This window comes from Leuresthes tenuis, unplaced genomic scaffold, assembly GCF_036924035.1.
Source record: "Leuresthes tenuis unplaced genomic scaffold, fLeuTen1.0.hap1 SCAF_18, whole genome shotgun sequence".
Lineage (NCBI taxonomy): Eukaryota > Metazoa > Chordata > Actinopteri > Atheriniformes > Atherinopsidae > Leuresthes > Leuresthes tenuis.
Window position 1 is genome coordinate 26,234,298 of NW_027325372.1, and position 25,645 is coordinate 26,259,942.

Here is a 25,645-nt window from a genome sequence, read left to right on the forward strand (position 1 = left end):
TCTCATCCACTTATGATCATGTGCGGTTGGGCTTTCGCACCTTTTCTTACCCATTTTTCAGTAATTATGGGTGGACATTCAGACCTTCTTGCAGCCGAAAACCTCCGCTCCTCTTTTGATCATACATTGTCGGGCATTCACACCTTGTCTTACCCGCTTTTTACAAACTTTAGTCGGACATTCAAACCTTCTTGCAGCTGAACCACCTCCGCTCCCTGTTTTGATCATATATGGTCTGGCAATAGTACCTTTTCTTACCCGTTTGTGAGTAATTATGGCTGGACATTCACACCTTCTTGCAGCCGAACACAACCTCTCCCGCTTTTGATGATATATGGTCCGGCATTCTTACCTTTTCTAACACATTTTTCAGCAATTATGGTCGGACATTCACACCTACTCACAGACGAACACCTCCGCTCCCACATTTGATGGTGTATAGTCGGGATTTCTCACCCTTTCTCATCAGCTTTTTGCAAATTATGATCTGATATTCACACCTACTTGCAGTCGAACAGCTCTGCTCCCGCTTTTGATTATGTTTGGTTGGATATTCGAACATTTTCTTAAAGCTTTTTACAAACTTTGGTCGGACGTTCACACCGTCTTGCAGCCGAACACCTCCGCTTCCGCTTTTGATGGTGTATAGTCGGGCATTCGAGCCTTTTCTTACCCACCTATTACTTACTATGGTTGGACATTCAAACCTTCTTGTAGCCGAACACATCCGCTCCTGCTTTTGATGATGTATGATTTGGCATTCGCACCTTTTCTTACCCATTTTTCAGTAATTTTTGGTCGGACATTCACACCTTCTTGCACCTGAACACCTCTGCTCCCGCTTTTGATGGTGTATAGTCGGGCTTTCGAGCCTTTTCTTCCCCGATTTTTACAAATTATGGTTGGACATTCAGACCTTGCAGCCGAAAACCTCCGCTCCCTCTTTTGATCATACATTGTCGGGCATTCGCCCCTTGTCTTACACGGTTTTTACAAACTTTAGTCAGACATTCACACCTTGCAGCTGAACCACCTCCATTCCCTGTTTTGATCATGTGTGGTCTGGAAATGCTACCTTTTCTTCCCCCGTTTCTGAGTAATTATGGCTGGACATTCACACCTACTTGCAGCCGAAAAACCACCTCTCCCGCTTTTGATGATGTATTGTCCGGCATTCTAGTCTTTTCTATCACATTTTTCAACAATTATGATCTGACGTTCACACCTTCTTGCAGCCGAACACCCCCGCTTCCGCTTTTGATGGTATATATTCGGGTATTCGAACCTTCTCTTACCCGCTTTTTACAAACCATGGTTGGACTTTCATACCTTCTTGTTGCTGAACAACTCCACTCCTGCTTTTGATGATTTATGGTTGGACATTCGCATCTTTTCCTACCCATTTTTCAGGTATTATGGGTGGACATTCACACCTTCTTGCAGCTGAACACCTCCTCTCCCACTTATGATCATTTGTGGTTTGATTTTCGAAAATTTTCTTTCATGTTTTCTAGCAATTATTGATGGACATTTAGACCTTCTTGCAGCTGAACACCACCTCTCCCGATTTTGATGATGTATGGACCGGCATTTTTACCTTTTCTAACACATTTTTCAGCAATTATGGTTGGAGATTCACACCTACTCACAGCCGAATAACTCCGCTACCGGATTTGATGGTGTATAGTCGGCATTCTCACCCTTTCTCATCAGCTTTTTGCAAATTATGATCTGACATTCACACCTACTTCCAGTCGAACAGCTCTGCTCCCGCTTTTGATTATGTTTGGTTAGATATTCGAACCTTTTCTTAACTGCTTTTTACAAACTTTGGTCGGACGTTCACAATATCTTGCAGCCGAACACCTCCGCTTCCGCTTTTGATGGTGTATATTCGGGCATACGAACCTTTTCTTACCCGCTTTTTACAAACCAAGGTCGGACTTTCACACCTTCTCTTAGCTGAACAACTCCGCTCCCTCTTTTGATTGTGTACAGTCGGGTAATTTAACCTTTTCTTACCCGCTTTTTACCATCTATGGTCGGACATTCACACCGTCTTACAGCGGAACACCTCCGCTCCCTCTTATGATCATGTGCAGTTTGATATTCGAAAATTTTCTTTCATGTTTTCTAGCAATTATTGATGGACATTCAGACCGTCTTGCAGCTGAACACCTCCGCTCCCACTTTTGATGGTGTATAGTCGGGCATTCGAGCCTTTTCTTCCCCGGTTTTTACAAATTATGGTTGGACATTCAGACCTTCTTGCAGCCGAAAACCTCCACTCCCTCTTTTGATCATACATTGTCGGGCATTCGCACCTTTTCTTACCCGCTTTTTACAAACCATGGTCAGACTTTAACACCTTTTAGTAGCCGAACAACTCCGCTCCCGCTATTGATTGTGTACAGTCGGGTATTTTAACCTTTTCTTACCCGCTTTTTACCAACTATGGTTGGACATTCACACCTTCTTACAGCAGAAACACCTCCGCTCCCTGTTTTGATTATGTATGGTTTGACATTCGCACCTTCTCTCACCCGCCTTTTACTATGGTCGGCCATTCACAGCTTCCTCTCCACCATACTTGTATGGTGGGATATTCACACCCACCTGCATCCGAAGACCTCCGCCCCCACTTTTGTTGATATTTAGTCGGTCATTCGCACCTTACCCGCTTTTGGCAAACTATGGCCTTCTTGCAGCCAAACACCTCTGATCTCGCTTTTGATGATGTAAGGTTGGGCATTCAGACCTTGCTTCACCTGCTTTTCAAAAAATATAGTCGGACATTCACACCCACTTGCATCCGAAGACCTCCGCCCCAAATTTTGTTGATATTTAGTCGGACATTCGCACCTTACCCGCTTTTGGCAAACTATGGCCTTCTTGCAGCCAAACACCTCTGATCTCGCTTTTGATGATGTAAGGTTGGGCATTCAGACCTTGCTTCACCTACTTTTCACCAAATATAGTCGGACATTCACACCTTCTTGCAGCCGAACACTTCCGCTCCACCTTTTAGTGTTCTATCACACCTTTTTTTCACCGCATTTTATACATTATGGTTGGAAATTTCCACCACTCTCATCCGAAGACCTCTCCTCCCGCTTTTGTTAATATATCTGAACTTTAGTCGGACATTCACACCTTCTTGCAGCTGAACACCTCCTCTCCCACTTATGATCATGTGTGGTTTGATTTTCGAAAATTTTCTTTCATGTTTTCTAGCAATTATTGATGGACATTTAGAGCTTCTTGCAGCTGAACACCACCTCTCCCGATTTTGATGATGTATGGACTGGCATTTTTACCTTTTCTAACACATTTTTCAGCAATTATGGTTGGAGATTCATACCTACTCACAGCCGAACAACTCCGCTATCGCATTTGATGGTGTATAGTCGGGCATTCTCACCCTTTCTCAACAGCTTTTTGCAAATTATGATCTGATATTCACACCTACTTGCAGTCGAACAGCTCTGCTCCCGCTTTTGATTATGTTTGGTTGGATATTCGAACATTTTCTTAACTGCTTTTTACAAACTTTGGTCGGACGTTCACACCGTCTTGCAGCCGAACACCTCCGCTTCCGCTTTTGATGGTATTTAGTCGGGCATTCGAGCCTTTTCTTACCCGCCTATTACTTACTATGGTTGGACATTCAAACCTTCTTGTAGCCGAACACATCCGCTCCTGCTTTTGATGATGTATGATTTGGCATTCGCACCTTTTCTTACCCATTTTTCAGTAATTTTTGGTCGGACATTCAGACCTTCTTGCACCTGAACACCTCTGCTCCCGCTTTTGATGGTGTATAGTCGGGCTTTCGAGCCTTTTCTTCCCCGATTTTTACAAATTGTGGTTGGACATTCAGACCTTGCAGCCGAAAACCTCCGCTCCCTCTTTTGATCATACATTGTCGGGCATTCGCCCCTTGTCTTACACGGTTTTTACAAACTTTAGTCAGACATTCACACCTTGCAGCTGAACCACCTCCATTCCCTGTTTTGATCATGTGTTGTCTGGAAATGCTACCTTTTCTTCCCCCGTTTGTGAGTAATAATGGCTGGACATTCACACCTACTTGCAGCCGAAAAACCACCTCTCCCGCTTTTGATGATGTATTGTCCGGCATTCTAGTCTTTTCTATCACATTTTTCAGCAATTATGATCTGAAATTCACACCTACTTGCAGTCGAACAGCTCTGCTCCCGCTTTTGATTATGTTCGGTTGGATATTCAAACCTTTTCTTAACTGCTTTTTACAAACTTTGGTCGGACGTTCACACCTTCTTGCAGCCAAAGACCTCCGCTTCCGCTTTTGATGGTATATATTCGGGTATTCGAACCTTCTCTTACCCGCTTTTTACAAACCATGGTTGGACTTTCATACCTTCTTGTAGCTGAACAACTCCACTCCTGCTTTTGATGATTTATGGTTGGACATTCGCATCTTTTCCTACCCATTTTTCAGTAATTATGGGTGGATATTCACACCTTCTTGCAGCTGAACACCTCCTCTCCCGCTAATGATCATGTAAGGTTTGATATTCGAAAATTTTCTTTCATATTTTAAAGCAATTATTAATGGACATTCACACCTACTTGCAGCCGAACACCACCTCTCCCGCTTTTGATGATGTATGGACCGGCATTCTTACCTTTTCTAACACATTTTTCAGCAATTATGGTTGGAGAATCACACCTACTCACAGCCGAACAACTCCGCTACCGCATTTGATGGTGTATAGTCGGGATTTCTCACCCTTTCTCATCAGCTTTTTGCTAATTATTCTCTGACATTCACACCTACTTGCAGTCGAACAGCTCTGCTCCCGCTTTTGATTATGTGTGGTTAGATATTCGAACCTTTTCTTAACTGCTTTTTCACAAACTTTGGTCGGACGTTCACACCTTCTTGCAGCCGAACACCTACGCTTCCGGTTTTGATAGTGTATATTCGGGCATACGAACCTTTTCTTACCCGCTTTTTACAAACCATGGTCGGACTTTCACACCTTCTCTTAGCTGAACAACTCCGCTCCCTCTTTTGATTGTGTACAGTCGGGTATTTTAACCTTTTCTTACCCGCTTTTTACCAACTATGGTCGGACATTCACACCGTCTTACAGCGGAACACCTCTGCTCCCGCTTTTGATGGTGTATAGTCGGGCATTCGAACCTTTTCTTACCCGCTTTTTACAAACTATGGTGGGACATTCAAACCTTCTTGTATCCGAAAACCTCCACTCTCTCTTTTGATCATACATTGTCGGACATTCGCACCTTTTCTTACCCGCTTTTTACAAACCATGGTCGGACTTTCACATCTTCTTGTAGCCGAACACATCCGCTCCCGCTATTGATTGTGTACAGTCGGGTATTTTAACCTTTTCTTACCCGCTTTTTACCAAGTATGGTCGGACATTCACACCTTCGTACAGCGGAACACCTCCGCTCCCTCTTTTGATGGTGTATGTTCGGGCATTCGAACCTTTTCTTACCCGCTTTTTAAAACCAGGGTCGGACTTTCACACCTTTTAGTAGCCGAACAACTCCGCTCCCGCTATTGATTGTGTACAGTCGGGTATTTTAACCTTTTCTTACCCGCTTTTTACCAACTATGGTCGGACATTCACACCTTCTTACAGCGGAACACCTCCGCTCCCTCTTTTGATGGTGTATGTTTGGGCATTCGAACCTTTTCCTACCCGCTTTTTACAAACTATGGTCGGACATTCAAACCTTGTTGTAGCCGAACACATCCACTCGTGCATTTGATGATGTATGGTTGGGAATTCGCACCTTTTCTTACCCATTTTTCAGTAATTATGGGTGGACATTCACACCTTCTTGCAGCTGAACACCTCCTCTCCCGCTTATTATCATGTGCGGTTTGATATTCGAAAATTCTCTTTCATGTTTTCTAGCAATTATTGATGGACATTCAGACCTTCTTGCAGCTGAACACCTCCGCTCCAGCTTTTGATGCTGTATAGTCGGGCTTTCGAGCCTTTTCTTCCCCGGTTTTTACAAATTATGGTTGGACATTCAGACCTTCTTTCAGCCGAAAACCTCCGCTCCCTCTTTTGATCATACATTGTCGGGCATTCGCACCTTTTCTTACCCGCTTTTTACTAACTTTAGTCGGACATTAACACCTTCTTGCAGCTTAACCACCTCCGCTCCCTGTTTTGATCGTGTATGGTCTGGCAATACTACCTTTTCTTACCCATTTGTGAGTAATTATGGCTGGACATTCACACCTACTTGCAGCCGAACACCACCTCTCCCACTTTTGATGATGTATGGACCGGCATTCTTACCTTTTCTAACACATTATTCAGCAATTATGGTTGGAGATTCACACCTACTCACAGCCGAACACCTCCGCTCCCGCATTTGATGGTGTATATTCGGGCATATGAACCTGTTCTTACCCGCTTTTTACAAACCATGGTCGGACTTTCACACTTTCTTGTAGCTGAACAACTCCGCTCCCTCTTTTGATTGTGTACAGTCGGGCATACAAATCTGTTCTTACCCGCTTTTTACAAACTATGGTCGGACATTCAAACCTTCTTGTAGCCGAACACATCCACTCCTGCTTTTGATGATGTATGGTTGGGCATTCGCACCTTTTCTTACCTATTTTTCAGTAATTATGGGTGGATATTCACACCTTCTTGCAGCGGAACACCTCCTCTCCCGCTTATGATTATGTGCGGTTTGATATTCGAAAATTTTCTTTCATGTTTTATAGCAATTATTGATGGACATTCATACCTTCTTGAAGCCGAACACATCCACTCCTGCTTTTGATGATGTATGGTTGGGCATTCGAACCTACTTGTTGCCCGTTTTTCATTAATTATGGGTGGACATTCACACCTTGTCGCAGCCAAACACCTCCGCTCCCTGTTTTGATCATACATTGTCGGGCATTCGCACCTTTTCTTACCCGCTTTTTATTAACTTTAGCCGGACATTAACACCTTCTTGCAGCTTAACCACCTCCGCTCCCTGTTTTGATCATGTATGGTCTGGCAATACTACCTTTTCTTACCCATTTGTGAGTAATTATGGCTGGACATTCACACCTACTTGCACCCGAACACCACCTCTCCCGTTTTTGATGATGTATGGACCGGCATTCTTACCTTTTCTAACACATTTTTCAGCAATTATGGTTGGAGATTCACACCTACTCACAGCCGAACACCTCCGCTCCCGCATTTGATGGTGTATATTCGGGCATACGAACCTGTTCTTACCCGCTTTTTACAAACCATGGTCGGACTTTCACACCTTCTTGTAGCTGAACAACTCCGCTCCCTCTTTTGATTGTGTACAGTCGGGCATACAAATCTGTTCTTACCCGCTTTTTACAAACTATGGTCGGACATTCAAACCTTCTTGTAGCCGAACACATCCACTCCTGCTTTTGATGATGTATGGTTGGGCATTCGCACCTTTTCTTACCCATTTTTCAGTAATTATGGGTGGATATTCACACCTTCTTGCAGCGGAACACCTCCTCTCCCGCTTATGATTATGTGCGGTTTGATATTCGAAAATTTTCTTTCATGTTTTATAGCAATTATTGATGGACATTCATACCTTCTTGAAGCCGAACACATCCACTCCTGCTTTTGATGATGTATGGTTGGGCATTCGAACCTACTTGTTGCCCGTTTTTCATTAATTATGGGTGGACATTCACACCTTGTCGCAGCCAAACACCTCCGCTCCCTGTTTTGATCATGTATGTTTTGACATTCGCACCTTTTCTCACCTGCTTTTTACTATTGTCGGCCAATCACAGCTTCCTCTCCACCATACTTGTATGGTAGGAAATTCTCACCCACTCTCATCCGAAGACCTCTCCTCCCGCTTTTGTTAATATTTAGTCGGGCATTCGAACCTTTTCTTACCCACTTTTTACAAATTATGGTCGAACATTCCCACCTACTTGCAGCTGAATACTTCCGCTCCACCTTTTAGTGATGTATGGTTGGCATTTGCACCTTTTGTTACCCTCTTTTTATACTGATTGCTGAAGATTAAGTTGTTCTTTCTCAAACTACAATTTTTTTTTAATTGTTGAAACTTGATTTGAAGTGGATAAATAAGGAGGACAAACAGTTTTAAGTCACGCTGATAGAAGAAATTAATTTTATAGCAAAATCTGTATTTCGTCATATGTCGAGAGATGCTTATTGCTGAAGAAGTTCTTTCTCATTCTACAAAGTACAACGTTGTTTATCGTTGAAACTTGATTAGACATGAATAAATATGAAGGACAAAGCAGTCTTAACTTGGTTTGAGTTAATTAATTCGTTTTATAGGAGAATCCGAATTCGTGCTTATTTTCGGATTCCTGAAGAATGAGTCTGGTTCTTTCTCATAATACAAAGTTTGTTGTTTATTGTTGAAACTTCATCAGAAGTGAAGAAATAAATGAATGCCTATCAACAAATGTGGGATCTAAACTCTACTGCTTCCTCTAAAATAATTTATTTTCTCAATTCAGAAATGTGTGTGTGTAAGTCACAACACCCGTGACACCAAAACGGCTTTCTTTTTTCTCTTTTCTCTACACTCTGCACTATGAGCACACACACCAAATCAGAAAGGCTTTTTTCTCTCTTTTCTACATTATGGACTGTGGGGACACAAAACCGCTCTCTCTTTTTTTTTTTGATTGTGTGCCAGGGCGTTGTCTCACGTATTAGATTATGCTTAAGATACGAATGGGTTTATCAATCACATCAGAATCCATACATACTGGTCCTCCCGTAATAAAATGGTCGGATCTTATCAAACACACTTTGTTTCTTGTGACAATCAAGTCAGCGAAACAGCGTATACACGTCAAGACACTGAATCAAGTTTGCCACAAGAACTCATAAGTTTGGCAGTATTGCTCTGCCGTCAGCAATCATACACCCATTTTATTTTCGTGAGACATGTGCAAGCACCTGTTCATCTACTGTTCTATCACTATGAATTAGTGATCTATTATCAATAAGGATACTTCTACAACTACTATCAAAGTATGTCCGGACTTCTTATGTTGTCAGTTGCTATATATGAATAAGTGGGTAGCTACTGACAAGCATTAAGCATGTCACACAGCCCAAACATATAACATTTCAGGACACACCACACAGTTAACAACCACAGTGAAGTGTCAAAGCCCAAACATTCAACAGGACACTTACACAACACATTCAAATCAAACAGTCAGACAACATACAAGAACATATACCCCAGCCGGCATTGCTCCCTGCCTATTTTCCTACAGCTCACTATGTGTGCGCACACCTTTATTCACAAACTCTTCAACTTATACTCTTTTACCGAAGCTGCTACAGCTCGATTGGCCGAATACCCTTAGATCCTATTTCGGTGAATTTGACATCTGCCTTACATGTAACAGATTAGCGGTTTAGCAGTTTTAATTTAGTTTGAGTGAAGGAATTCATTTTATAGCAAAATCCGAAATCGTGAAGCACTCATGAAAGTAAGCTTATTCTCGGATTCCTGAAACTTTAGATTTGCTCTTTCTTTTACTGCAAAGTACAACGTTGTTTTTTTTGTTTAAATCTTTCTAGACATGGTAAATATGAACGACAAAGCAGTTTTAACATAGTTTGAGTGAAGGAATTAATTTTATAGATAAAATCCCAAGAGTCTGCAGAGAAAAGAGAGTGAATGCGAAGTAGACTTTAACACGGCTATGGGAGCGAGCCGAGTGTCGGCTAACCGGGAGAATTGCTTGAAAGAAACGCGACACAGAATGAGCGGTCAGAACAAAGCCTCAATACGGGATTCTCGTGGTGTTTTTGTTGCTGCCTTGTCTTTTGCATAGAGTAAAAGACAAGGCAGCCATCGAATAGGGCCCGATTGTTCCTACTTGGTCAGCCGAGGAGCAAGGGGGGGGGGGGGCAAGCGTCTCAACCAAGCAAAGCTCACCATGGGGAAGGTGGCTATACCAACTAGCCTGATGCCCTGCTCCCGCAGTGACGGATAATCGTACTCTGGTTTCTCTTCATAACATACAAGTCTTTCGCCTTTTACTAAAGACTTCCGTGGAGAGCAGCACTAATGAGTTGTTTCTATTATTGTCAGGCTTTACCTTTGCGGGTGAAGCCCTTTCTGTCTGTGCAAAAGAAATCTTGCTACTTTGCAGAGTGACTTCTCTGAGTAGAGTCGCCTTACTTGTTGCGACTGTGCCGATGTTCGAAGCTGGAGTGCAAAGTTGTTGCTTGAATGGTGCTTGCTGGAGCATGCGGGAGTGCAAAGTTATACCATTTAAAAGGGCTGAAGAGTGAGTGCTCAGTGCAGCGGGTGGGCGGAGGTGCAACGTGACACTCTGGCCACCTATGGCCATAAAAAGAACACTGCTACAAGTGCGCATTGTGCCAGCAAGGGCCCTCGGACCTGAAACAGTGGACAGTTATCGCTTCTCGGCCTTTTGGCTAAGATCAAGTGTAGTATCTGTTCTTATCAGTTTAATATGTCCTCTATACGAGGACAACATATAAAATGGATTTTTAAGAATAGGAGTTGAAAAAGAAGCTTGCTCCGTTCACTCCAAGCCTCGACCCGGTACTGCAGTGCCGCTGGGAACGGTGCGCTCTCCTCTGCTCTTGTGAAAAAGCAAACAGCGGTGCAGGATGGAAGTTTCAGGGAGCCCAAGATGAAACTTTCTTTTAATCTGCTGAGAAAAGAGAGTGAATGCGAAGTGGACTTTAACACGGCTCTGGGAGCGAGCCGAGTGCGGGCTAACCGGGAGAATTGCTTGAAAGAAACGCGACACCGAATGAGTGGTCAGAACAAAGCCTCAAGACGGTGTTCCCGTGGTGTTTGTGGCTGCCTTGTCTTTTGCACAGAGTAAAAGACAAGGCAGCCATCGAATAGATTGTTTCTACTTGGTCAGCCGAGGAGCAGGGGGGGGGGGGCAAGCGTCTCAACCAAGCAAAGCTCACCAAATAGGAACAATCGGGCCCTTTTCGATGGCTGCAACACCTGAAAGAGATATTGATGCGAGACCCGATCAAATGCTTTTTCAAAGTCTAAATTTAAGATGACAAGCCGGGTGTTTCTGTCTCTAGCGTAATCAATGATGTCTCGAATCAGTACGAGGCTGTCGGTGAGTTGTCTCCCTGAGATGGCACAAGCTTGGTCTGGGTGAATTACCTCCTCTAAAACAGAGGACATCCGTGTCGCTAAAACCTTGCTAAAAAGTTTACAGTCAAAGTTTAAAAGTGCGATGGGCCTCCAATTATTTAGGTCAGTCTTATAATTTTTTTTATAAAGTAGAGTCACTATTCCCACTCTAAAACTGTCAGGCAGTCGGTCGAGTTTTTCAAAATCTTTAAAAACATCTAAAATGTCTGATGATAAAAGGTCCCAATAGGTCAGATAGAATTCTGCAGGAAGCCCGTCTAAACCCGGAGCTCGACTTCTCTTAAAACCTGTTAGGCATTTTTTTAACTCTAAAGCAGTAAAATTCTGTGTCAAGTGTGCATTCTCTTTTACGGTTTTGTCAACGAATTTTAAGATTTCTGCCGATGTTTCCAAGTGCACTGGTTTCTCTTTGTACATGTTACTATAAAAGGTATGTACAGTTTCAATCATCTCTTGTGTGGATTTTGTTAAAAACCCATCTTCTCTTTTTAGATTTTGAATACACTCCTTTTTATTTATAACTTTCTTTCTTTTTCCTGCTCCCTGCTTCTTACAAAAATTCCTTTACTCTTTATTTCTGCTAAAACTGACATTTCCTTTTTGACATCTTTGATTTCTTCTTTAAAGTCTATGCCACACTGATTTAGTTTAAAGTAGCTCTGTAAGCGTTTATGTAGTCCCATCATACATCTATTCTCTTTCCTTTTTTTACGTTTACCTTGCTGTTTAAAAAAAGTCTGGGTCGTTTCCTTCACCATTTCCCACCATTGTGCATGTGTTTCGTAGAGGTCTTGAAGGGTCTGCCACTCTTTATAACATTCCCTGTACTGACTGACTATGATTTCATCCTCCAACAGGGAACAGTTGAGTTTCCACAGACCACTTCCTACCGTCACACCAGAAGGGGGTGAAAGGGTGCAGGAGAGCATAAGGTGGTCTGAAATGAAAACAGGGGTTATTCTAACATCAGTGGGTGGGCAATCTCTAGTAAAGAAATAATCAATGCGAGAGGCTCTGGTGCCATCATGACTAAACTAGGTGAAGCCCTCCTCTCTGGGATGCATGGTTTTAAAACAGTCAGTAAGCTTAAAATCCCTGCATATGCCCTGAAGTAAAATCGAAGTCTTATCCACTTTAAAATCTACCCCTGCTCTTTTTCTATCTTTCCTGCTCAAGATACAGTTACAATCCCCTCCTACAACTAAAGGTACTTGCCCTAGCATGTAAAGCTGTATATCTTCTAAAAGGTCATACCTTTCATTTTTTCCATTGAAACCATAAATATTTAAGAGGTTAAAGTCTTGCCCCATAAAATTCAAGTGTACTAAAAGTGCCCGTCCGTCTCTCACCACTGTGCTACCTTTCACCAGAACATGCAGATTTTTAATTAGAATGACCACACCATCATTTTTATTTTGATTTGAGCCACTCCATATCGATAAATGGGGCTACGTTTCCTCCCATTGTCTATGGTTTTTTAAAAAAGGTAGTCCACATTCTTGTATTAAAAACACATCTGATTTTATGGAGTCTAAGAAGGATAAAATACTCTGGGCTCTTGTCTTTGATTTCACACTTCTCACATTTAGTGTTGAGAAGGTGAGAACCATTAAAAGCATAAAGGAAAGTAGGTATGTCATTTTCGTTTTTCTAAGTTATCAAAACAAATTACACACAGGTTATTTCTTGGGAAACTAGCTCTTCCTTCATTTCTTTAGGTGAAAAGTGAGTAGGGTGATCTATATTTCCTTTTCGGACTCTCGGTGTTGGCCTCTGACGCAATGTTGCATTTAACTTTGAGTCCCTGGGGGTTGATTGCAGAGCTGAAGTTAAAAAGGAGACCTCATTTGGTGAGTCGGAGGGGAAGACTCTAGGTTCTTCCACTGAAGAACTGTCTGAAAGGGACCTAACCCTTCCCCTCTTCTCTGATACCACTGGGGAATCAGAGGCTCAGATGCCGTCCTCTTCGGCTGTTGACCTTCGGGGAGGTGAGTATCTTTACTAGACTCACCTGTCTGCTCTTCCTCCTCATTTAGCGTAGCTCCACCCTCTGCCTGTGAATTCTCACAGACTTCAACACTGAGTGGTGAGGCCTCTACAGGCCCCTCCCCTTTTTGCTCCTCACTTCCAATCCAAGCTTTTGGCGGGAAGTTTGAATTTATTGGGTCAACCTCTTCACTTTGTTCACCAACTGCCACCTTTGGTCCTTCTCTTTGTTGGCTTGACTGTGGCTTTACCGTCTTTAATTTGTTGGCAAAAGATTTAGGGCAATCTCTGAAGAGGTGATTTAATTCTCCACAGAGATTACATTTCTTGCCATTTGGACACTCTCCAAAAGTTTGCCCAATTTCTCTGCTCTTCCCACATAACACCTTGGTACAAGCCTCAACCAGGTGCCCATGCTCACCACACTTGCGGCAGAACTTGGGCTGCCCCTGGTAGTGGATGTAACCTCGGTTTTCAAGGTGGCCAGAGTGTCGCCCACCCGCTGCACTGAGCACTCTTCAGCCCTTTTAAATGGTATAACTTTGCACTCCCGCACGCTCCAGCAAGCACCATTCAAGCAACAACTTTGCACTCCAGCTTCGAACATCGGCACAGTCGCAACAAGTAAGGCGACTCTACTCAGAGAAGTCACTCTGCACAGTAAGAAGATTTCTTTTGCACAGACAGAAAGGGCTTCACCTGCAAAGGTAAAGCCTGCCAAAAATAGAAACAACTCATTAGTGCTGCTCTCCACAGAAATCTTTAGTAAAAGGCGAAAGACTTGTACGTTATGAAGAGAAACCAGAGTACGATTATCCGTCACTGCGGGAGCAGGGCATCAGGCTAGTTGGCATAGCCACCTTCCCCATGGTGAGCTTTGCTTGGTTGAGACGCTTGCCCCCCCCCCCTGCTCCTCGGCTGACCAACTAGGAACAATCGGGCCCTATTCGATGGCTGCCTTGTCTTTTACTCTGTGCAAAAGACAAGGCAGCAACAAAAACACCACGAGAATCCCGTATTGAGGCTTTGTTCTGATCGCTCATTCGGTGTCGCGTTTCTTTCAAGCAATTCTCCCGGTTAGCCCACACTCGGCTCGCTCCCATAGCCGTGTTAAAGTCTACTTCGCATTCACTCTCTTTTCTCAGCAGACTCTTGGGATTTTATCTATAAAATGAATTCCTTCACTCAAACTATGTGAAAACTGCTTTGTCCTTAATATTTACCATGTCTAGAAAGATTTAAACAAAAAAAACAACGTTGTACTTTGCAGTAAAAGAAAGAGCAAATCTAAAGTTTCAGGAATCCGAGAATAAGCTTACTTTCATGAGTGCTTCACGATTTCGGATTTTGCTATAAAATGAATTCCTTCACTCAAACTAAATTAAAACTGCTAAACCGCTAATCTGTTATATGTAAGGCAGATGTCAAATTCACCGAAATAGGATCAAAGGGTATTCGGCCAATCGAGCTGTAGCAGCTTCGGTAAAAGAGTATAAGTTGAAGAGTTTGTGAATAAAGGTGTGCGCACACATAGTGTGCTGTACGAAAATAGGCAGGGAGCAATGCCGGCTGGGGTATATGTTCTTGTATGTTGTCTGACTGTTTGATTTGAATGTGTTGTGTAAGTGTCCTGTTGAATGTTACATGTTTGGGCTTTGACACGCTTCACTGTGGTTGTTAACTGTGTGGTGTGTCCTGAAATGTTATATGTTTGGGCTGTGTGACATGCTTAATGCTTGTCAGTAGCTACCCACTTATTCATATATAGCAACTGACAACATAAGAAGTCCGGACATACTTTGATAGTAGTTGTAGAAGTATCCTTATTGATAATAGATCACTAATTCATAGTGATAGAACAGTAGATGAACAGGTGCTTGCACATGTCTCACGAAAATAAAATGGGTGTATGATTGCTGACGGCAGAGCAATACTGCCAAACTTATGAGTTCTTGTGGCAAACTTGATTCAGTGTCTTGACGTGTATACGCTGTTTCGCTGACTTGATTGTCACAAGAAACAAAGTGTGTTTGATAAGATCCGACCATTTTATTACGGGAGGATCAGTATGTATGGATTCTGATGTGACTGATAAACCCATTCGTATCTTAAGCATAATCTAATACGTGAGACAACGCCCTGGCACACGATAAAAAAAAAAAAAGAGAGAGAGCGGTTTTGTGTCCCCACAGTCCATAATGTAGAAAAGAGAGAAAAAAGCCTTTCTGATTTGGTGTGTGTGCTCATAGTGCAGAGTGTAGAGAAAAGAAAGCCGTTTTGGTGTCACGGGTGTTGTGACTTACACACACACATTTCTAAATTGAGAAAGGAAATTATTTTAGAGGAAGCACTAGAGTTTAGATCCCACATTTGTTGATAGGCATTCATTTATTTCTTCACTTCTGATGAAGTTTCAACAATAAACAACAAACTTTGTATTATGAGAAAGAACCAGACTCATTCTTCAGGGATCCGAAAATAAGGTCTATTTTATGAGTTATGCACGAATTCGGATTCTCCTATAAAACGAATTCATTAACTCAAACCAAGTTAAGACTGCTTTGTCCTTCATATTTATTCATGTCTAATCAAGTTTCAACGATAAACAACGTTGTACTTTGTAGAATGAGAAAGAACTTCTTCAGCAATAAGCATCTCTCGACATATGACGAAATACAGATTTTGCTATAAAATGAATTCCTTCTATCAGCCTGACTTAAAACTGTTTGTCCTCCTTATTTATCCACTTCAATTAACAACAATTAAAAAAAATTTGTAGTTTGAGAAAGAACAACTTAATCTTCAGCAATCAGTATAAAAAGAGGTGCAAATGCCAACCATACATACCTAAAAGGTGGAGCGGAAGTATTCAGCTGCAAGTAGGTGTGAATGTTCGACCATAATTTGTAAAAAGCGGGTAAGAAAAGGTTCGAATGCCCGACTATATATTAACAAAAGCGGGAGGAGAGGTCTTCGGATGAGAGTGGGTGAGAATTTCCAACCATAATCTATAAAATACGGTGAAAAAAAATATGTGAATGCCTCATAGAACACTAAAAGCGGAAGTGTTCGGCTGCAAGAAGGTGTGAATGCCCGACTATATTTGGTGAAAAGCAGGTGAAGCAAGGTCTGAATGCCCAACCTTACATCATCAAAAGCGAGATCAGAGGTGTTTGGCTGCAAGAAGGCCATAGTTTGCCAAAAGCGGGTAAGGTGCGAATGACCGACTAAATATCAACAAAAGTGGGGGCGGAGGTCTTCGGATGCAAGTGGGTGTGAATATCCAACCATACAAGTATGGTGGAGAGGAAGCTGTGAATGGCCGACCATAGTAAAAGGCGGGTGAGAGAAGGTGCGAATGTCAAACCATACATAATCAAAACAGGGAGCGGAGGTGTTCTGCTGTAAGAAGGTGTGAATGTCCAACCATAGTTGGTAAAAAGCGGGTAAGAAAAGGTTAAAATACCCGACTGTACACAATCAATAGCGGGAGCGGAGTTGTTCGGCTACTAAAAGGTGTGAAAGTCCGACCATGGTTTGTAAAAAGCGGGTAAGAAAAGTTGCGAATGCCCGACAATGTATGATCAAAAGAGGGAGTGGAGGTTTTCGGCTGCAAGAAGGTCTGAATGTCCAACCATAATTGGTAAAAACCGGGGAAGAAAAGGCTCGAATGCCCGACTATACACCATCAAAAGTGGGAGCGGAGGTGTTCAGCTGCAAGACGGTCTGAATGTCCATCAAAAATTGCTAGAAAACATGAAAGAAAATTTTCGAATATCAAACTGCACATGATCATAAGCGGGAGAGGAGGTGTTCAGCTGCAAGAAGGTGTGAATGTCTACCCATAATTACTGAAAAATGGGTAAGAAAAGGTGCGAATGCCTAACCATACATCATCAAAAGAGGGAGCGGAGGTGTTCCGCTGTAAGACGGTGTGAATGTCCGACCATAGATGGTAAAAAGCGGGTAAGAAAAGGTTAAATTACCCGACTGTACACAATCAAAAGAGGGAGCGGAGTTGTTCAGCTAAGAGAAGGTGTGAAAGTCCGACCTTGGTTTGTAAAAAGCGGGTAAGAAAAGGTTCGTATGCCCGAATATACACCATCAAAAGCGGAAGCGGAGGTGTTCGGCTGCAAGATATTGTGAACGTCCGACCAAAGTTTGTAAAAAGCAGTTAAGAAAAGGTTCGAATATCTAACCAAACATAATCAAAAGCGGGAGCAGAGCTGTTCGACTGGAAGTAGGTGTGAATGTCAGATCATAATTTGCAAAAAGCTGATGAGAAAGGGTGAGAATGCCCGACTATACACCATCAGATGCGGTAGCGGAGTTGTTCGGCTGTGAGTAGGTGTGAATCTCCAACCATAATTGCTGAAAAATGTGTTAGAAAAGGTAAAAATGCCGGTCCATACATCATCAAAATCGGGAGAGGTGGTGTTCAGCTGCAAGAAGGTCTAAATGTCCATCAATAATTGCTAGAAAACATGAAAGAAAATTTTCGAAAATCAAACCACACATGATCATAAGTGGGAGAGGAGGTGTTCAGCTGCAAGAAGGTGTGAATGTCCACCCATAATACCTGAAAAATGGGTAAAAAAAAGGTGCGAATGCCCAACCATACATCATCAAAAGCAGGAGTGCATGTGTTCGGCTACAAGAAGGTGTGAACGTCCAACCAAAGTTTGTAAAAAGCAGTTAAGAAAAGGTTCGAATATCCAACCATACATAATCAAAAGCGGGAGCAGAGCTGTTCGACTGCAAGTAGGTGTGAATGTCAGATCATAATTTGCAAAAAGCTGATGAGAAAGGGTGAGAATGCCCGACTATACACCATCAAATGCGGTAGCGGAGTTGTTCGGCTGTGAGTAGGTGTGAATCTCCAACCATAATTGCTGAAAAATGTGTTAGAAAAGGTAAAAATGCCGGTCCATACATAATCAAAATCGGGAGAGGTGGTGTTCAACTGCAAGAAGGTCTAAATGTCCATCAATAATTGCTAGAAAACATGAAAGAAAATTTCTGAAAATCAAACCACACATGATCATAAGTGGGAGAGGAGGTGTTCAGCTGCAAGAAGGTGTGAATGTCCACCCATAATACCAGAAAAATGGGTAAAAAAAAGGTGCGAATGCCCAACCATACATCATCAAAAGCAGGAGTGCATGTGTTCGGCTACAAGAAGGTGTGAACGTCCAATCAAAGTTTGTAAAAAGCAGTTAAGAAAAGGTTCGAATATCTAACCATACATAATCAAAAGCGGGAGCAGAGCTGTTCGACTGCAAGTAGGTGTGAATGTCAGATCATAATTTGCAAAAAGCTGATGAGAAAGGGTGAGAATGCCCGACTATACACCATCAAATGCGGGAGCGGAGTTGTTCGGCTGTGACTAGGTGTGAATCTCCGACCATAATTGCTGAAAAATGTGTTAGAAAAGGTAAGAATGCCGGTCCATACATCATCAAAAGCGAGAGAGGTTGTGTTTGGCTGCAAGTAGGTGTGAATGTCCAGCCATAATTACTCACAAACGGGTAAGAAAAGGTAGTATTGCCAGACCATATATGATCAAAACAGGGAGCGGAGGTGTTCAGCTGCAAGAAGGTTTGAATGTCCGACTAAAGTTCAAATATATTAACAAAAGCGGGAGGAGAGGTCTTCGGATGAGAGTGGTTGAAAATTTCCAACCATAATGTATAAAATGCGGTGAAAAAAAGGTGTGATAGAACACTAAAAGGTGGAGCGGAAGTGTTCGGCTGCAAGAAGGTGTGAATGTCCGACTATATTTGGTGAAAAGCAGGTGAAGCAAGGTCTGAATTCCCAACCTTACATCATCAAAAGCGAGATCAGAGGTGTTTGGCTGCAAGAAGGCCATAGTTTGCCAAAAGCGGGTAAGGTGCGAATGTCCGACTAAATATCAACAAAATTTGGGGCGGAGGTCTTCGGATGCAAGTGGGTGTGAATGTCCGACTATATTTGGTGAAAAGCAGGTGAAGCAAGGTCTGAATGCCCAACCTTACATCATCAAAAGCGAGATCAGAGGTGTTTGGCTGCAAGAAGGCCATAGTTTGCCAAAAGTGGGGGCGGAGGTCTTCGGATGCAAGTGGGTGTGAATATCCCACCATACAAGTATGGTGGAGAGGAAGCTGTGAATGGCCGACCATAGTAAAAGGCGGGTGAGAGAAGGTGCGAATGTCAAACCATACATAATCAAAACAGGGAGCGGAGGTGTTCTGCTGTAAGAAGGTGTGAATGTCCAACCATAGTTGGTAAAAAGCGGGTAAGAAAAGGTTAAAATACCCGACTGTACACAATCAATAGCGGGAGCGGAGTTGTTCGGCTACTAAAAGGTGTGAAAGTCCGACCATGGTTTGTAAAAAGCGGGTAAGAAAAGGTGCGAATGCCCGACAATGTATGATCAAAAGAGGGAGTGGAGGTTTTCGGCTGCAAGAAGGTCTGAATGTCCAACCATAATTTGTAAAAACCGGGGAAGAAAAGGCTCGAAAGCCCGACTATACACCATCAAAAGTGGGAGCGGAGGTGTTCAGCTGCAAGACGGTCTGAATGTCCATCAATAATTGCTAGAAAACATGAAAGAAAATTTTCGAATATCAAACTGCACATGATCATAAGCGGGAGAGGAGGTGTTCAGCTGAGAGAAGGTGTGAAAGTCCGACCTTGGTTTGTAAAAAGCGGGTAAGAAAAGGTTCGTATGCCCGAATATACACCATCAAAAGCGGAAGCGGAGGTGTTCGGCTGCAAGATATTGTGAACGTCCGACCAAAGTTTGTAAAAAGCAGTTAAGAAAAGGTTCGAATATCTAACCAAACATAATCAAAAGCGGGAGCAGAGCTGTTCGACTGCAAGTAGGTGTGAATGTCAGATCATAATTTGCAAAAAGCTGATGAGAAAGGGTGAGAATGCCCGACTATACACCATCAAATGCGGTAGCGGAGTTATTCGGCTGTGAGTAGGTGTGAATCTCCAACCATAATTGCTGAAAAATGTGTTAGAAAAGGTAAAAATGCCGGTCCATACATCATCAAAATCGGGAGAGGTGGTGTTCAGCTGCAAGAAGGTCTAAATGTCCATCAATAATTGCTAGAAAACATGAAAGAAAATTTTCGAAAATCAAACCACACATGATCATAAGTGGGAGAGGAGGTGTTCAGCTGCAAGAAGGTGTGAATGTCCACCCATAATACCTGAAAAATGGGTAAAAAAAGGTGCGAATGCCCAACCATACATCATCAAAAGCAGGAGTGCATGTGTTCGGCTACAAGAAGGTGTGAACGTCCAACCAAAGTTTGTAAAAAGCAGTTAAGAAAAGGTTCGAATATCCAACCATACATAATCAAAAGCGGGAGCAGAGCTGTTCGACTGCAAGTAGGTGTGAATGTCAGATCATAATTTGCAAAAAGCTGATGAGAAAGGGTGAGAATGCCCGACTATACACCATCAAATGCGGTAGCGGAGTTGTTCGGCTGTGAGTAGGTGTGAATCTCCAACCATAATTGCTGAAAAATGTGTTAGAAAAGGTAAGAATGCCGGTCCATACATCATCAAAAGCGGGAGAGGTGGTGTTCGGCTGCAAGTAGGTATGCACGAATTCGGATTCTCCTATAAAACGAATTCCTTAACTCTAACCAAGTTAAGACTGCTTTGTCCTTCATATTTATTCATGTCTAATCAAGTTTCAACGATAAACAACGTTGTACTTTGTAGAATGAGAAAGAACTTCTTCAACAATAAGCATCTCTCGACATATGACGAAATACAGATTTTGCTATAAAATTAATTCCTTCTATCAGCCTGACTTAAAACTGTTTGTCCTCCTTATTTATCCACTTCAAATCAAGTTTCAACAATTAAAAAAATGTTGTAGTTTGAGAAAAAACAACTTAATCTTAAGCAATCAGTAGGGTAAGAAAGGGTAAGAAAAGGTGCAAATGCCAACCATACATCACTAAAAGGTGGAGCGGAAGTATTCGGCTGCAAGTAGGTGCGAATGCCTGACAATGTATGATCAAAAGAGGGAGCGGAGGTTTTCGGCTGCAAGGTCTGAATGTCCAACCATAATTTGTAAAAACCGGGGATGAAAAGGCTCGAAAGCCCGACTATACACCATCAAAGGAGGGAGCGGAGTTGTTCCGCTGTAAGAAGGTGTGAATGTCCGACCATAGTTGGCAAAAAGCAGGTAAGAAAAGGTTAAAATACCCGATTGTACACAATCAATAGCGGGATTAGAGTTGTTCCGCTACTAAAAGGTGTGAAAGTCCGACCATGGTTTGTAAAAAGCGGGTAAGAAAAGGTGCGAATGCCCGACAATGTATGATCAAAAGAGGGAGCGGAGGTTTTCGGCTGAAACAAGGTCTGAATGTCCATCCATATTTTGTAAAAATCTGGGAAGAAAAGGCTCGAAAGCCTGACTATACACCATCAACAGCTGGAGCGGAGGTGTTCAGCTGCAAGAAGGTCTGAATGTCCATCAATAATTGCTAGAAAACATGGAAGAGAATTTTCGAATATCAAACCGCACATGATCCCATAATTACTGCAAAATGGGTAAGAAAAGGTACGAATGCCCAACCATACATGATCCTAACAGGGAGCGGAGGTGTTTGGCTGCGACAAGGTGTGTATGTCCACCCATAATTAATGAAAAGCGGGCAACAAGTAGGTTTGAATACCCATCATCAAAAGCAAAAGTGGATGTGTTCGGCTACAAGAAGGTTTGAATGTCTGACCATAGTTTGTAAAAAGCGGGTAAGAAAAGGTTCGAATGCCCGAACATACACCATCAAAGGAGGGAGCGGAGGTGTTCCGCTGTAAGAAGGTGTGAATGTCCAACCATAATTGGCAAAAAGCAGGTAAGAAAAGGTTAAAATACCCTATTGTACACAATCAATAGCGGGAGCAGAGTTGTTCCGCTACTAAAAGGTGTGAAAGTCCGACCATGAATGGTACAGTACAATCACCATGGGGTATTCACACCTTTTTTTCACCGCATTTTATTGATTATGGTTGGAAATTCTCACCCACTTTTATCCGAAGACCTCTCCTCCTGCTTTTGTTAATATATAGTCGGGCATTCAAACCTTTTCTTACCCGCTTTTTACAAATTATGGTCGAACATTCAAACCTACTTGCAGCCGAACACCTCCGCTCCCGCTCAACCAAACATAATCAAAAGCGGGAGCAGAGCTGTTCGACTGCAAGTAGGTGTGAATGTCCAGCCATAATTACTCACAAACGGGGGAAGAAAAGGTAGTATTGCCAGACCATACATGATCAAAACAGGGAGCGGAGGTTCAGCTGCAAGGTGTGAATGTCTGACTATAGTTTGTAAAAAGCGGGTAAGACAAGGTGCGAATGCCCGACAATGTATGATCAAAAGAGAGAGCGGAGGTGTTCGGCTGCAAGGTCTGAATGTCCAACCATAATTTGTAAAAACCGGGTAAGAAAAGCCTCGAAAGCCCGAATATACATCATCAAAAGTGGGAGCGGAGGTGTTCAGCTGCAAGAAGGTGTGAATGTTCGACTGAAGTTTGTAAAAAGCTGGTAAGACAAGGAGCGATGTCCCGACATTGTATGATCAAAAGCGGGAGCGGAGGTGTCCAGCTGTGAGTAGGTGTGAATGTCCGACCATAATTGCTGAAAAATGTGTTAGAAAAGGTAAGAATACTGGACCATACATCATCAAAAGCGGGAGAGGTGGTGTTCGGCTGCAAGAAGGTGTGAAAGTCCGACAATGGTTTGTAAAAAGCGGGTAATAAAAGGTTCGAATTCCCGAAATTACATAATCAAAAACGGAAGCGGAGGTGTTCGGATGCAAGAAGGTGTGAACGTCCGACCAAAGTTTGTAAAAAGCAGTGAAAAGCGAGAAAAAGCTTTTCGTGAGTTCTGCATGATTTGGGATTTTGCTTATAAAATGCATTACTTCACTCAAACTATGTTAAAACTGATTTGTCCTTCATATTTACCATGTCTAGAAAGATTTAAACAAAAAAACAACGTTGTACTTTGCAGTAAAAGAAAGAGCAAATCTAAAGTTTCAGGAATCCGAGTATAAGCCTGCTTTCATGAGTTCTGCACGATTTCGGATTTTGCTATAAAATGAATTGCTTTGCTCAAACCAAGTTAAAACTGCTTTGTCCTTCCATATTCATCAATGTCTAGATCGACTTCAACAAAGAAAAACATTGGACTTTGCAGTAGAAGAAGTTGAAATCCATCTACACATTGATAAATATGAAGGACAAAGCAGTTCCCATAAGAAAATAAGCTTATTCTCGGATTCCTGATCCTTCAGTTTTGCTCTTTCTTCTACTGCAAAATACAATGTTGTTCTTTGTTGAAGTCGATCTAGACATTGATAAATATGAATGAAAAAGCAGTTTTAACTTGGTTTGAGTGAATGAATTAATTTTATACATAAAATCCGAAATCGTGCAGAACTCATGAAAATAAGCTTATTCTCGGATTCCTAAAACTTTTGATTGGCTCTTTCTTTTACTGCAAAGTACAACGTTGTTTTTTTGTTTAAATCTATCGAGACATTGATAAATATGAAGGTAAAAGCCGTTTTAACATAGTTTGAGTGAAGGAATTGATTTTATAGATAAAATCCCAAATCATGCAGAACTCCTCAAAAGGGGCGTATGGCTTAATCACAAGTGTGGCTCTTTCTCATTCAGGGTAGTATGAGGAAGTTTATGCTTGAAATATATGTAGAAATGGGTACATATGAAGGACAAAGCAGTGTTAACTTAGTTTGAGTGAAGGAATTCATTTTATACATAAAATCCCAAATCATGCAGAACGTATGAAAATAAGCTTATTCTCGGATTCCTAAAACTTTTGATTTGCACTTTCTTTTACTGCAAAGTACAACGTTGTTTTTTGTTGAAATCTATCTAGACATTGATAAATACCAGCCGAAACTCTGCTGCCGCTTTTGATAATTTATGGTTGGGCATTCTTACCTTTTCTTACCCGCTTTTTACAAATTATGATCTTACATTCACACCTACTTGCAGTCGAACACCTTCTCATCCACTTATGATCATGTGCGGTTGGGCTTTCGCACCTTTTCTTACCCATTTTTCAGTAATTATGGGTGGACATTCAGACCTTCTTGCAGCCGAAAACCTCCGCTCCTCTTTGGATCATACATTGTCGGGCATTCACACCTTGTCTTACCCGCTTTTTACAAACTTTAGTCGGACATTCAAACCTTCTTGCAGCTGAACCACCTCCGCTCCCTGTTTTGATCATATATGGTCTGGCAATAGTACCTTTTCTTACCCGTTTGTGAGTAATTATGGCTGGACATTCACACCTACTTGCAGCCGAACACAACCTCTCCCGCTTTTGATGATATATGGTCCGGCATTCTTACCTTTTCTAACACATTTTTCAGCAATTATGGTCGGACATTCACACCTACTCACAGACGAACACCTCCGCTCCCACATTTGATAGTGTATAGTCGGGCATTCTCACCCTTTCTCAACAGCTTTTTGCAAATTATGATCTGATATTCACACCTACTTGCAGTCGAACAGCTCTGCTCCCGCTTTTGATTATGTTTGGTTGGATATTCGAACATTTTCTTAACTGCTTTTTACAAACTTTGGTCGGACGTTCACACCGTCTTGCAGCTTTTGATGGTATATAGTCGGGCATTCGAGCCTTTTCTTACCCACCTATTACTTACTATGGTTGGACATTCAAACCTTCTTGTAGCCGAACACATCCGCTCCTGCTTTTGATGATGTATGATTTGGCATTCGCACCTTTTCTTACCCATTTTTCAGTAAATTTTGGTCGGACATTCACACCTTCTTGCACCTGAACACCTCTGCTCCCGCTTTTGATGGTGTATAGTCGGGCTTTCGAGCCTTCTCTTCCCCGATTTTTACAAATTATCGTTGGACATTCAGACCTTGCAGCCGAAAACCTCCGCTCCCTCTTTTGATCATACATTGTCGGGCATTCGCCCCTTGTCTTACACGGTTTTTACAAACTTTAGTCAGACATTCACACCTTGCAGCTGAACCACCTCCATTCCCTGTTTTGATCATGTGTGGTCTGGAAATACTACCTTTTCTTCCCCCGTTTGTGAGTAATTATGGCTGGACATTCACACCTACTTGCAGCCGAAAAACCACCTCTCCCGCTTTTGATGATGTATTGTCCGGCATTCTAGTCTTTTCTATCACATTTTTCAGCAATTATGATCTGACATTCACACCTACTTGCAGTCGAACAGCTCTGCTCCCGCTTTTGATTATGTTCGGTTGGATATTCAAACCTTTTCTTAACTGCTTTTTACAAACTTTGGTCGGACGTTCACACCTTCTTGCAGCCGAACACCCCCGCTTCCGCTTTTGATGGTATATATTCGGGTATTCGAACCTTCTCTTACCCGCTTTTTACAAACCATGGTTGGACTTTCATA

General features: G+C 42.3%; 3 non-coding genes across 3 annotated transcripts; 2 read left to right on the plus strand and 1 right to left on the minus strand.

The window, feature by feature from the left end:
- Nucleotides 1-10,044: 10,044 nt before the first annotated feature.
- On the plus strand, nt 10,045-10,158 carry LOC140276417 (U5 spliceosomal RNA). The gene has a single exon (XR_011909013.1). It is a non-coding gene; the product is annotated as a U5 spliceosomal RNA (small nuclear RNA).
- Nucleotides 10,159-10,470: 312 nt separating this feature from the next.
- Nucleotides 10,471-10,654, plus strand: LOC140276087 (U2 spliceosomal RNA). Its single transcript, XR_011908773.1, has one exon. It is a non-coding gene; the product is annotated as a U2 spliceosomal RNA (small nuclear RNA).
- A 3,230-nt stretch (nt 10,655-13,884) lies between these two features.
- Nucleotides 13,885-13,998, minus strand: LOC140276313 (U5 spliceosomal RNA). The gene has a single exon (XR_011908918.1). It is a non-coding gene; the product is annotated as a U5 spliceosomal RNA (small nuclear RNA).
- Nucleotides 13,999-25,645: the final 11,647 nt, after the last annotated feature.